The sequence below is a fragment of the Castor canadensis genome, chromosome 16, assembly GCF_047511655.1.
Source record: "Castor canadensis chromosome 16, mCasCan1.hap1v2, whole genome shotgun sequence".
Lineage (NCBI taxonomy): Eukaryota > Metazoa > Chordata > Mammalia > Rodentia > Castoridae > Castor > Castor canadensis.
The window spans coordinates 27,412,646-27,427,842 of NC_133401.1; positions in this window are offsets into that span (position 1 = coordinate 27,412,646).

Consider the following 15,197-nt stretch of genomic DNA (forward strand, 5'->3'; position numbering starts at 1 on the left):
GGAGATACAGCTCAGTCATACAGAACTCGCCTAGCGTACACTTGCCTGGGTATCAATCATCAACACTGTAAAAAAAGACAAAAAACAAGCCAATAAAATGTGTAGTCCCATTATAAGCTATGTAAGCCTTGAGGGTTTATAAGTGGCAGGTGGGTCTCTGAGACAAGGCAGGACTGTCATCTTCAGATGGCAAAGTAAAATCCACTAAGTTGCTCCTGTCTGTAAACAGACGGGTTAGCTCACAGAGGGGCACATCTGGAAGCAGCAGCTGGAGAGGAGTCCTAAAGCACCAAATTTGTGTAAAATGAAGCAGACCCTATTGCAGTTAATATGGTGCAGACAGACACCAGGAGAGGAGGTGGAGGAGGGATGCCCGGCTCCTGGTTAAGTATGAATTCCTCATTATTGGGAGTCTCTTGTGTTTGTTCACCTCTGCACTCCCATGGACGTATTCCCCAGAGCGAAGTGATATTTCCTCTTTGGTTCTGAGCTGCATTCAAATTGAAACCGCAGTTTCAGACCAAAGGCCCAACTCCTGAGATTCCATATGCCAGGTCTGGCCACCTGAGCCTAAATGCCAAAGAAGCATAGTGAAGGCAGAGGAAGGAGATTTATTTAGTACAGGGCTCAGGATATGCCATGGGAAGAGGCAGAGTAAGCACTCAGCCCATCTTCAGCCATCTTCAGGGTACAGACATGAGCTATAGTTTTAAGTAGACAAAGAACTGGGGGCAGGGAACAAAAACAGTCCCAGTCACAGGTATGTTCTGGTTGACCATTATCTCAATCCAAGGGATCCCAAAGGGGTTCCAGAAAAGACGTTGTCACTGTCATCACTTGAGGGGAGCAATCTGGTTCCCATGAGATGATTGCTCCTGCTCCAGGGTGCAGCCTCATCATTATTGGTAATTGTCCTCATTTGGAAGGATAGTCTGTCCTGCAAGTCTCCACTATTCCTTATCCGAAGTTTCAGTCTCTTGTCATAAAGATGTTATCAGTTCTATCTTTTCTGGAATCCAAGGTGATTGCAAAGTGACTATAAAGAGAATGGCTTAGAGCAAAGACATACAAAAATGGAGGACAGATGCCAAGCTTCTCCTGTTTTTAGTTAATTCATGGGCCAAGGTAAGGGCTCAAGGCCTTTCAGCAAAAGCAATTTGAGTGCCTCTTACAAAATGACTAGGAAAAAGTGCCTAGCATGTATTTGGTGCATAGTATACCTATGGCTGAATTTACCCAGCTCTGAATTTCTCTTTTCATACTTTTCATTGGTGGTGCTGGAGATCAAACCCAGGTCCTCACAGGTGCTGGGCAAGTGCTCTACCACTGAGATACCCCAGTCCTACACATGCTGTCTGAAGCAAGCACAGTCAATCAAAAAGCTTTACATTTTCCTCTTCTTCCTGTTGAATTACCTATGACAAGTCATGGAAGTGCAAAGTCATCACACCTGAGGGATGTCTGTAGAAGGGTGATTAAAAAGGAAAATTATAACTAATCTGATTTTGCCAATCTTAGTTGGTTTTATTTGTGATTCTAGAATTAGATTGTAGTCCAGAATGAAATTATTAAGAACATTTCACTCTTCTACATGGGAAAGTTATGTTTATAGGTAGTGAGAAGGAAGTTGACATACAGAAAACAGAAGGGAGGTATAGCAATCCTATTGGTTACTGCTCCTGTCAATCTTATTTAAACCAGATATCAACAAATGGCCACTTGTGATTGGCTGGAACTTAGCTACTTCTTTCATGAGTAGGTTACAGTCTGTTCACACATCAAGTTAGGTTACAGGTCACTATGCATGGAGATACCTTTCACCTAAGTCTAAAATTTGTAGGGAGGTTGTGAGTTTAGGAAATCAGCACTCATGTGGATGTTTCAAAGATGTGGAATGTGACTGAATGACCCTTGAGAAAAGACAACATCACACAGGAAAGGAGAAGGAGCCCAGGCTCATCCTGTCTCCTTCAAAATCCATGTTCTAGAATACATGGAGAGGTGAAACACCTAGAGTGGCCATGGGAGATAAGAAAGCAGAAACTACTCTGTAATTCAGAAAGAAATTAGGTTCTCATCAAACTGTTGAAGAAGCTGAACTATTCACCTCCAAGCTCATTCCTGCAACTGCAGTCTGCAGAATCTGGAAGACGCAGATCAGAAGACCACAGGGGACTGCGCCCACAATCACAGCTGTTTGATCATCCAGAGGATGGGAGTCCAAGAAGCCCACACAGAACACCACAGTGTTAAATCAACTCATGATTGCCTCTGCAGAAGGAACAAGAATGGCTTCTACCTCCAACATTCACAGGGGAGCCCCCAATTGTGGTGTGCTGACTTATTGCCTTGAAGGTTACAAGATGCTCTTAACCTTCCCCATCTGACATCCAGTTTTTACTTTCAACACCCAGCCTGCTGACCTGACCCTTAGTCTACAAGTGACCTCCTGATGTAACCACAATGCACTTCTTCATCTGCACCAATAATTGAATAAGGTCTAATTGCTGCATTCCATGTCACAATTGACAAATTGAATGCATGACAAATCCTGCATTCCATGTCACAATTGATAAGGAACTCTAACCACTTCAACTGGATTTTTAATGCAGTTACCTGGATGCTTTCAAGCAATATTCTAACCAACTGCACTTTTTATGGGGATTAAAAATCACTCTGGTCCCCCAGGAAATAAGCATGAAATAATGTCTGACATAAAATGAAAGTTTGGTCAGTGTTTGCTGTTCAATTACTCTAAACTTTTGGAGAAAGAGCACCTCATGAAGGCAGAATGATTTTAAACCAATATAGAGGAATAGATGGCTTAACTATTTTGTGAGGTCCAGAAAGGCATCATCTAACCTAAAAGAAGTATCTTCCTTAGGTTCAAATGGATACCGACTGGACAGAATTCATGAATGGGGAAAGGAGATGACTGGTAATTATTCTACAGTCTCCCTAGCAATGTCTATTGAGGACAATGTCAACATCCTATGACAGTAGCTTCTCTAGGATTTCCCTCTTATGTACAAAGACAGGAGCTCAGCTTTAAGAAACATGAGCCATAATTCAGGGCCTCACACTTCAGTGCCCTACCACTTGAGTCACTCCACCAGCCCTTTCTGTGTTGGGTGTTTTCAAGATTGGGTCTCCTGAACTATTTGCCCAGGCTGACTTCGAACCTCAGTAATCTTGATCTCTGCTTCACGGATAGCTAGGATTACAGGTGTGAGCCACCGGCACCAAGCCTCTTATCCCTTTTTTTAGATAGAAAGCTTAAAATGCAGACATGGACTGGGGAAAGAAAACAGGAATCAAGTTGGACTGACTTTGGTTGGAAGTTCGGATGGTTAATATCTTCATGAACCTGGTCAAGCCCCACCTAGGAGGAAGAAGGAGGTGGAAAGTCTTTGTCTTCAGTGTGGGAGCCACAGCTATTTACTCCCACAACTTCCTGTTGGTCTGTGTCACTGGCCAGAGAAGACTGTGGGAACCCAGCCTTGCTCGAACCTAGTGGCTATGAGGACACAGGATCATGAGTGTTCTTCCCACCTTCTTGGTGAGTGTTGGAGAGAAGACCTTGGATACAAATAGAGGTTGCTGGAGGCAGGTCCAGCTATTCAGGAAGATCAGGCTGTTCTCACGGGTTATTTCTACACCTAAGGATTCAGCCACAGAAGAATGAGTTTTTCCTTCTAATACTAATTCCCTACTCTTTTGGTGAGGGAGGCAGTACTGGGCTTTGAACTCAGAGCCTTGCACTTGCTAGGCAGGTGCACTACCACTTGAGCTACTTTTTGCTCTATTATTTTCCTAATAGAGTCTTGTGTTTTTGCCTAGAATGTCCTAGACCTCAGTCCTCCTATTTATACCTCCCAACTAGCTGGGATGACAAGATATGTGCCACCACACCCAGCTTATTGTTGAGATGATGTCACACTAACTTTTTGCTCAGCCTGGTCTCGAACTACAATCCTCTCAATCTCCACCTCCCTAGTTGCTGTGGTTACAGGTATGAACCACCATGCCTGGCCTTCACAAGTTCCCTGTCCTTGATTTAGGACACACATCAGCACTGCTGACAGCTAGAAATTGCTGGCCTGGTATTTAATTGAGACTGGGAACTTAAAAAATAAGAGGAAGTAGAAGAATGACATGAGAACAAGGTATACTGCAAGTCCATAACCTGTTGCCTTCCTTCTAGGATATCTCCCCCAGCCTCTTATCACAGCTGCGCCTGGCTCCATGATTCCATATAATAAACCTATGCCCATCATGTGCCAAAGGCCAGCAGAAATCAAAATGTACAGGATATACAAAGTGAGAAGCACCAAGTCCTCGAACAGAGAAAAAGCACTGGGGTCTGACAAAGATGACACTGATTATCAGGGATGCTGCCCAACAAGGCAGGGCTGAGTTACTTTTCCTATAAGAGCATGGATTGCTGATGTGAGCCCAGCAACATTCTGCTGCTGGTGATGACCAGGGAGTGGACATAAAGACAGCAGAACCAGGACCAACCTCTTTGTACAGGAAGAGTTGGGTTTTGGAGACATGAAGCATGAAGGAACAAAGCCTCCATCCCTGGGAGGGAGTCAGGATGGAGACTAGAAAGAACCCAAGGCATCAAAGAAAAACAACAAATGCACCTGGACCTAGTGGATGTTGGGAAGGGGTGGTACAGAGGAAGCAAGAAAGGCAGTGTGACCCTATCAGAGAAAGTTATCACCAATCCTCTTTCTTTCTTGGGAGTTTATAGCAAACCTTCCCTCTGGCACTGTCTTGGCTTCTGAAGAAGATATGACATTTCAGTGTCTTTTAAGATTCTCATTTGATATATTTGTTCTCAACAAAGGAGGTAGATTTCACATAACCAAGAGCCAAAGGTCCACACTCCAGGGCAGCGTATACCAGGCAATCTTCCTCATGGACCACAGTACCTCCAGACAGTAGGGACCTCTGTGTCAAGTCCATCTCCATAAGGGCCAAGAAGAGGAGTCCTAAGCCTGTTTCTGTGTTCCCTCTTGTACTGAGATGGCACCATTAAAGCATGACCTTAGAAAGGTGGAAAGATGGGGAAACACATGGCTCACCCATACACACACCTGCTGGGCAGCAGTCACACACAAGCCAGAGGGAAAAAGGAAATGTAGGTCCTTGGGAACAGACAAGTTAATAGAAAACCTGAGCAGAGATAAATAAAGAAAACCTCTGTCAGGCACCGGTGGCTCACGCCTGTAATCTGGGCAGAGATTAGGAAGATCAAGGTTTGAAGCCAGCCTGGGCAAACAGTTTAAGAGACTCTATCTCAAAAAAAAAAAAAGGGCTGGTGAAGTGGCTAAAGGTGAAGGCCCTGAGCTCCAGCCCCAGTATCAAAAAAAAAAAAAAAGAAAAGAAAAGAAAAACCTCTCCCATCCCATTTCATCCCCATTTGTAAACGTTCCTGGCAATTCCACAGAGCCCATACTCTTGGCTGACTGAGGAGCTGAGCTAAGGTAGAAAACTCAATGAAGATTTCACTTTTCTTTCTCTTAGGTGTGGAGTAGAAGGATGATTCTGTGCCTGACATAGGGCAAGATTAGATCACAGAGCTAAGGAATGTTGAGGGTTCAGAGCGGGTAAGTAAGGCAGCGCGACCCGCCATCAGGGAAAGCAGAAAGTTAGATCTGTGCAGATACATCTGATGCTGTCCGAGGGCCCACTCATCACCAATTCATATTTGGATATTTTAAGATTCAGAGCTCCCCACACTCCACCCCCACCCCAGCTATATCTCAGAAGGGCAAATATTGATATTGTCTCAGGAGAGGTGCTGTGGGGGAATCTGAACTCAAATTGTTCTTTTGAAGCTTTATCCTTCTATTCAACAAAGGACCCAGAAAATATGGGACCTATATCTATAATTTACTGTGTGTCTGTTTAGACAAATCTTTTCTACATTCTCAGCCTCTTTTCTGGTGGCACTAGGGTTTAGCCTTTTTTTTTTTTTCCTTTTCTTTTCTTTTCTTTGGCAGTACTGGGGTTTGAACTCAGGGCTTTACGCTTGTTTGGCAGGTGCTCTACTGCTTTAGCCATGCCCCCAGCCCTCTTTTTCTTAATTATTTTTTCAGATAGGATGTAATAGTTTTGCCTAGGGCCATCCACAAACCATAATCCTCCTACCTAAGCCTCCCACATAGCTGGGATTATAGGCATGAACCACTACACCCAGCCCCACTCTGGGCCTCCTTATTTTCTACATAAACTGTAATGAATTCTGTACAAGATTAAGGAGGACTGTTGACATAAGACCTTTTGTGGTCACCTCTCCTCCTTCATACATGATGGAAACAATTTAGAATTTCGTGGTTTGGTCTTAGACCCATGTCACATCTCCATCAGTGCCTGTGATATGAGTGTTGTTGGAAGAGTGTTTCACTGAGAAACAGACATGAGGAATTCCCAAAAAGGGGCTTTGTACCTGCTAGCAAGTGTTCTACCACTGAGCTACATCCTCAGCCCCTTACTCTAGAGAGATACCAAATTTAGGTCCCATTTCCAAGTCCTTCCTCATCTATGCCTTCCATTAAGGAAAAAGGTGGCCAAAGTTTGTTCCCCTTTCCAAGAAACAGATCAAGAGTCCTGTAGCTGTGAGGTTGTGGTCAGAGTAAGTGCACAGGAACCTTGTGGTGTGGGGAGTTATTTTTGTAAGGGCAGCTCCTCCAACGTATTTCCTCTTATACTTCACCTCACAACCACAGCCTCCAGGAGGAACTCTGGGTCATTCTGATTGGCGTTCCAAGGACCTTTTTTTTTTTTTTATCCTCATCCTCCTCTTCCCCCTCTTCATCCTCCACCATTACAAAGCCAACAAAAACCGGTATGTGCTAGAGAAGTGGGAGGACACCTTCCCAGCTACCAGGGTGGTACAAATTGTACATGGGAAATGAGGACAGGACATTTACTGAGGGGTGAAGTGAGGTGTGAGCAGGTCTGTTAGTCCATCCTGAGACTATATAACTTCCTGAGCCTCAGTTTCTATCTGTAAAATCATAAGACAGAGCTGGCGGGATCTGGAACTCTCTTTTCTAAAGAAGTGAACTTAATCCATTTAATCCATTATCTGCCTTAATCCATGTGGGCTGATAGAATGCACAGGTTGTGACTTAGTCAACAAACACTTCTCATAGTTCTAAAGGCCAAGCAGTCCAACACAAGGAGTTAGCAGTTGTAGTACCTGGGAAGGGCTCTTCCTAGCTTATAGATGGCCACCTTCTCTTTGTGTCCTCACACAGCAGAGGGTGGAGGGACAATGAATAGTACTGTACTTTTCATAAAAATGCACTAATCCCATCCTGAGAATCCTACCCTCAATGAATTATCTAAGTACCATCACCTCCCAAAGGTTACACTTCCAAATACCATCCCACTGGGGGTCAGGAATTTAATGTATAGATAGCACATGCAGTCCTTAACAAACTTCTTCCCTCAGGGTGTTGCCAGCAAAGAGATATAGCCAGAGGCTGGACAGATGGGTGGACAGGCAAAAAGTTCCTCCTCTATGCTGCCAGACAAGCTCTTAGTCCATGCATCACACCATCAGTTCATAATGTGTTCAGTTGAGGTGTACATAACTGAGTATGCTCTGTTGAGGTCAAAATTTAGGAATATGGCAGATATATTTTGGACATATTTAGCTCAAGGTTATGGAGCACATTTAAAAGGTTAAAATTGGGCCAGGTACTGGTGGCTCATGCCTGTAATTCTAGCTATGCAGAAGGCAGAGATCAGGAGAATGTAGGTTTTGAAGCTAGCCTGGGAAAATAGTTCCAGAGACCCAATCTCAAAAAAACCCATCACTAAAAAAGGCCTGGCAGAGTGGCTCAAGAGGTAAGGGTGACTGCCTAGCAAGCATGAGGCCCTGAGTTCAAAACACAGTGCTTTCAAAAAAAAAGTTAAACTATTTATTCATTGCAGTAACTGCTATGTTAAAATGATATGAAAAATCATATCCTATAGATGACCTCCCCAGTCCATGGGTGGAAGAACCAATGCACAAAGGTTTTACTGTTTCCCATGTGCTTGACACACTAATGATAAGCACTCAATTATTATTGTAATCATCATATCTTTATTATCTCAATTCCATCTGCCTACTCCCCCTGCCTCATTCTTTCAGTTAAGAGAAAAAGCCTCCCATCTGTCCTAGAAATCATCATCACAAAGGGAACTAAACTCATGCCAGGAAATCACTCCTATTACCCTCTACCCTTCTAAAGCTGGGCACGGAGGTCAGCCAAGCACAGTGGCACATACCTGTAGTTCCAGGTACTCAAGAGGTTCAGGCAGGAGCACCATTTGAGCCCAGGAGTTTGAGACCAGTCTAAGCAACATAATGAAACCCTGTCTCAAAAATAAAGAAGCAAACCGGCGCCTGTGGCTCACACCTGTAATCCTAGCTATTCAGGAGGCAGAGATCAGGAGGATCTCGGTTGGAAGCCAGCCTGGGCAAATAGATCATGAGACCCTATCTCGAAAAGCCTGTCACAAAAAAAGGCTGATGGAGAGGCTCAAGGTGTGGGTCCTGAGTTCAAACCCCAGTACTGCAAAAATAAAGAAACAAATGAATGGATACATAAAGTTAGAAGTTATTTCCTGTCCCAGGGTCTAGACCAGACCCACAGAACAGCCCCTACTGCACATGGCTACTGAACCCTGGAAATGTGAGTGTTCTGCCCTGAGAGGCGCTATCAGTGTGAAATACCGGATTTTAGTATAAAAGGATGAATGTAAAATATCTCAGTTATTTCTATATTGAATAGATAGTCAAATAACATTTGGGATATATGGTATGAAGTATATTATAAAAATTAGGTTTTCCTGGGGTTTTTTTCACTTGCTTAATGTGGCTACATTTTTTTTTTCTTTACCTTGTTTTTTTTTTTCTTTTATTATTCATATGTGCATACAAGGCTTGGTTCATTTCTCCCCCCTGCCCCCACCCCCTCCCTTACCACCCACTCCACCCCCTCCCGCTCCCCCCCCCTCAATACCCAGCAGAAACTATTTTCCCCTTATCTCTAATTTTGTTGTAGAGACAGTATAAGCATTAATAGGAAGGAACAAGGGGTTTTGCTGGTTGAGATAAGGATAGCTATACAGGGCATTGATTTCCTGTGCATGGGTGTTACCTTCTAGGTTAATTCTTTTTGATCTAACCTTTTCTCTAGTACCTGTTCCCCTTTTCCTATTGGCCTCAGTTGCTTTTAAGGTATCTGCTTTAGTTTCTCTGCATTAAGGGCAACAAATGCTAGCTAGTTTTTTAGGTGTCTTACCTATCCTCACCCCTCCCTTGTGTGCTCTCGCGTTTATCATGTGCTCATAGTCCAATCCCCTTGTTGTGTTTGCCCTTGATCTAATGTCCACATATGAGGGAGAACATACGATTTTTGGTCTTTTGGGCCAGGCTAACCTCACTCAGAATGATGTTCTCCAGTTCCATCCATTTACCAGCGAATGATAACATTTCGTTCTTCTTCATGGCTGCATAGAATTCCATTGTGTATAGATACCACATTTTCTTAATCCATTCATCTGTGCTGGGGCATCTTGGCTGTTTCCATAACTTGGCTATCGTGAATAGTGAATGTGGCTACATTTAAATCACGTGTGTTGTATTATTTTGTTTGAAACTATTTTGTTGTATTAAACTTATAGTATATAGTATATAGTCGTATTGGTCTAGAGATTCTTCAAGTTTGAGCTGGTAGACAGAAATGTCGATAAACATTTATTAGTTCTAATCTGTGAAAAGAAAGCTGCAAAATCTTAATTGTGCACTTTTTTTGTTTTGCAGTTCAGGGATAAAACCCAGGGTCTCACACATGCTAGACAAATTCTCTCCCACTGGGACACAACCCCCATTCCTTCAGTGTTAGTTATACACCTACAAAATTAATATTGTCAATAGTGCCCAGCAACTGATGAATGGATAAATAAAATGAGGTATATATGCACTATGGAGTATTATTCAGCCATAAAGAAGAATGAAATTATGTCATCTGCAGGAAAACAGGTGGAACTGGAGATCATCATGCTGAGCAAGCGAAGCTCAGAAGGACAAATATCTCACGTTTTTGCTGATATATGAAATCTAGACATAAAATGATGATGATGATATGGCGTGATTATAAAGGGGAACTCTTTGGTAGGGGAAACCAGCAGGAGGGGGAAAGAAGAGAATGATGTACACATGACTGAAGTATGTTACATATATATGTATGAAAATAACATAATAAACCCCACTAAATACTGTTGAAAGAGAGGAGGGGACTTAAGAAAGAATAAACCAGGATGAATTTGATCAAAGTACATAACATGCATGTATGGACATATTACAATGAAACCCCTTTGTACAATTAATTTACACCAAGAAACAAAATAGAAAATAAAGCAAAATGCTCAATTAAACCAGAAAATCCTATTGCCAGTGAAAGCCTGATGACCTTAGCTTTTCTGAAGTATCTCTTGTACTGAATGGCACTTACATTTAACATGAATGTGGATGGATTTTGATGTACCTACCTGGTAAGATGGGAGACGACAGCTGATCACTGCCGAAGGGTTTTCTCAATGGTTCTCAAACTCAGCTGCGATTGCAGCCATCTGGGGCTATTTTAACAACACCATTTGACCTAAAACCAGAATTTCTGAGCATTGGCACTGTGAAATGATGCCTCGGATGGGTGAGTTTAACATAGGGCCACACTTGATAATCTCTGCTGTAGGGAGGTTAGGAAGCATCTGTTCTGAGAAGCTCCACCCATTCATAATCAATGCAGTAAGTTCTCTGTGATGTGATTGGTTCATGGTAGATGGAGGAAGTCTCCACAGTGTGATTGGTTCATGATGGATAGAGGAAGGTCTCTGTGGTGTGATTGGTTCATGATGGATGGAGGAAGTTCTCTGCAATGTGATTGGTTCCAAAGAGTCAATCACGGAGCTCAGGTGGAAAGAGAAACCCTTTATCAGAGGTTTTCCTGCAACCTGCAGCTTTTGAGCCAGAGTCAATGCAGACCTTGGGGCGGTAAGTAAGGTTATTGCCTCCTGACTTTATTTCCGTACTTCTTCATTCCTTTCTTAGTTGTATCTTTGGAACCTGAGTTTTCATCTGTAAGGGGGTCAGTGGTCCCTGAGGCCAAGGAAAGGTAACAGGAACTTTAGAGATAGCTGATGTTGGCTCACAGTAGGTGGCCTGTGTTTGTATGATTTTCTGTTCCCATGAGGGATTGAGAACACAAGTAGAAATACACAGAACACCAAGGCAAAAACAAAGTAGACCGGTGCTGCCGTTGGGCGCGGAGTTGTGGAAGATGCTGTGGGTTTGTGTCCATCGCTGTCTCCTCATCATAGAAGACATCACTTTTTATTCCCTGAGATGATGGAACCTCTTAGAATCATTCTAGTTCAGCTTCAGGACTTAAATATTGAGCACTAATCTATTCAGGTATTGTTCACAGGTGATTTACATCTATCTTCTGTAGAGGCCTGTCGCACCCTCCCTGAAGTGATAAGCAATTCACCTGTGCTCTGGGACCAGACTCCATCAATCATTCATTTTTTAATATAAATTTTATTAGGATATATTCATTATTCATAGTGACATTTCCAATTAGACTTATATTGTACATCATTTACATTGCCCGATGGTCTCTCCCCCTCAACCCCCTCCCCTCCCCACTTAAAGCAATTGCAAGAAGTTTCCTAGTTCTATTTCATATAGGTATATGAAGTCTACCTGCCATATACTTTCACCTTAATCTCCTTCATTCACCCTCCCCCTCTCACTAGTATCCCCCAAACCTATTTTATAGTCCTGGTTTTTGTTATTAATATTTAAGTTGTACAAAGGGGTGTCTCAATGCAGGCCCACTGTGGGTGTGCTTTACTTTGGTCTGTTCAACCTCTTCCATTAATCTCCCTTATCCCTTTACTTCCCACTTTCCATTTCTCAACAGCTTTCAATACACATCCTTATGTCCTCTACTTCACATCTTATGTAATGCAATATTACTGATCCTCTATCATTCTCTTTCCTTTCCCTCTTTCCCCAAGTTCCATAGAGTAGTTCCACTGTTTCAATTTCAAGCCTTCTCTAAACTGTTAACCTGCACTGAAACAACCTCAGTTCACTATTTCTCCTCATGTTTTCCACTTAAGCTGGTGAACCCAACTCACCTGGTAGTGGTCGGAGCTGAGAGAGCTATCTAAGTAACACATGGTGTGGATCTCAGCCTCCCCCCTCTTGCACTGACCAAGAACCATTCCTTAGGAGGCCAGAACAGAAAGCTGCCCAGCTCCTCCGTGACAGGGTTCAATAGTTGGTCAACACACACAGGGGGAACCAGGACTTCTGGTATGACCCTTCAGAGGTCTCAGTGGGCTTATCTTTTCACGTCCACCATGTATTTATCTCCTGGTTGATCCACACAGCTATCTACTTCCACAAGCAATCTGTGCTTATACATTCACCTTTGTTTTTTACTATATGGTATCCAGAGACATGTTTGGTGTCAGGCTTCCTTTATTTGATTAACGTAATGCTGGGGCTCAAACCCAGGGTCTCACATGTGCTAAATACATACTTTATTAACAAAGTACACCCCCAGCACCCAGGCTTCTTTTAGAATCTGAGCAGCTCTTCTTGGTGGAGAACCCTGTTGCTGCTTGCTTATTTTGCAATTGCAGAAACCATATTACCCATCAAAGCTGTGTAAGAAATCAGGTGTTAACTATCTGCTTATATTACTGCCTGGTGTTGTGATGGCCCTTATTTTTCAAATTATGTTGTCTGCTAGTTTTTAAAATTCCATTAGGTCACTTTTTACATGTTTCCTTAACTCTGTGTTAGCGTCTTTCTCTGATAATTCTTGAATCACCCCAACAAAATAAAGCAGCACTTTTCTTCATTTCATGGTTTCTCACATGCTAGTAAGTGCTCTACCACTGAGCTACATCCCAGCCCTACTCCATGCTCCTTAAATGTATTTTTGTGGTACTGGGCTTTGAACTCAGGGCCTACAGCTTGAGTGGCTGGTGGCAACCCTTTCTTGTGGGATTTTTTTCGAGATAGGGTCATGAGCTATTTGCCCATGCTGGCTTCGAAACACGATCCTCCTGATGTCTGCTTCCTGAGTAGCTAGGACTACAGGCATGAGGCACTGGCACCTGGCCATTTAATATTTTTCTTTATTTTACCACAACTATATAATTATAATACCCTCAGTTTGTATTGGGTAACACTAATATTCAGAACTTCACCTTTTTTTTTTTTTGACAGCACTAAGGTTTGAACTCAGGGCCTCACACATGGTAGACAATTACTCTATCACTTGAGCCACTCCACCAGCCCTTTTTAATGATGGGTTTTTCAAGATGGGTTCTCAAGAACTGTTTACCCAAGACTGGCTTCAAACCACGATCCTCTTGATCTCTGCCTCCTGAGCAACTAGGATTACAGGTGTGAGCCTCCAGCACCCAGCTAGAACGTCGTCGTCTTATTAACATACATAAATTGTACAAAGTAAAGGGTTTCATTCTATTTCCATACATGTATATGATGTACTTTGATCATGTTCACTCCTCTATTACTCTTCTCCTCCTTCCTGTGCCCCCGTTTCCCTTCCACCCCCCTCCTTTATTTTCATTGCCTTGTTTGTTTTTTTAAGGTTTTTTGATTTGTTGGGTTTTTTGCAGTGCTGAAAATGGAACTCAGGGCCTCATGAATGCTAGGCAAGTGCTCTACCCCTGAGCTACATCCCCAGCCCCTGACTTTTCACTCTTTTAGGGAGGGAGAGGGGAAGTACTGGGGTTTAAACTCAGGACCTTGTGCTTGCTAGATAGGTGCTCTGCCACTTGAGGCATGCCCTTGACTTTTCAGTTTTAAGCAAAATGTCATTGCTACTACTTCTGGTCATATTTTATCTTAGATGTACATCTAATCAAACTGTTCACCTAAGGGATCACGTATTTTCTTTTGTGGCATTGGGGTTTGAACTCGGGGCCTCACTTCTTGTTATGCAGGTGCTCTATCTACCACTTGAGCCACTCCACAAGTCCATAGACATTTATTCTTTTTAAAGTTCCTGGAGGACAGAAGTCTGCAATCAAAACTGTGGGGTAAAATCACTTCCTGTCTCCTCTAGCTTCTGGTGGCCCCAGGTGCTCCCCAGCCTGTAGTTACATCACTCTGGTCCCTGTCTTCCTGGTCCCAGTGCCTCCTCTTCCTCTGTCTTCTCTGGGTTGTTGCATTTTCAATTTTTGTAGGAACTTCCTGAGTCAGTTTAGTGAAAATCCTCCACCCTTGATTTTCAATCATCTCCTAAAGGTCAAATTCCTCATTCCCCACCTTCAGTAGCCTATCACCCTGTCCTACTCTATCCCTGTAACCTTGACCTCTCAGTAATTCCATCCACTGACTCCTACCTTGCTCCTTTACTGCAAACCTTCACTGTCCTTGTTGAAGTTAACTGAATTTCCCTTCCCTACTACAAAGTACTCATTGCAGCCATTTTTTCTTCTTATTTTCACTTTTCTTTCTCTTTTTTCATTTTCACTTTTTTTTCCTCTTGCCCTTCCTTTCTTTCTGCCTCTTCTCCTTTCTCTCAGTCCACTTGCCTCAACTGCCTGAGTGATGTATTTGCAGGTGTGCTCCACTACACCTGGCTTTAGCTAGCTGCTCGGAATGACTCCTATATTCCTTTCTCCCTGACCAGTGCAAGAAAGTGGTTATGAAAAGTCTTTTAGAAAAGATTGAATACCATCCCTACTGGAAAGGTAGCTTCCCACTCACCTTTGTATTAAATTTAAAACTCCTGACTTAACCTGCAGGATCTCCCAAGGGGTAGGAGGTACATGCTATGTCTGGTACACATTTTATAATTTTTGTCTCTAAATTCATTTCACCTCTGGGCTTTGATTTCAGTTGTTCATTCTGCTTACAATCTTATCCCCAGTAAATTCTCTTTTCCTTGTGCCAAGGACAGAGGCTAAAGTCAGGACCTAGTTAAAAATGGGATGAAGAGGAATCTAATTCAAGTTTAGTTAAAGAGGAAGTCTTTGAAATGATGGTCAAAAGGATTCAGAGTTAAACAGGATGAGAGGGTCCTGGAGGTCTAGTGTACAGCATGATGACTACAGTTAATCACTCTATTATGTAC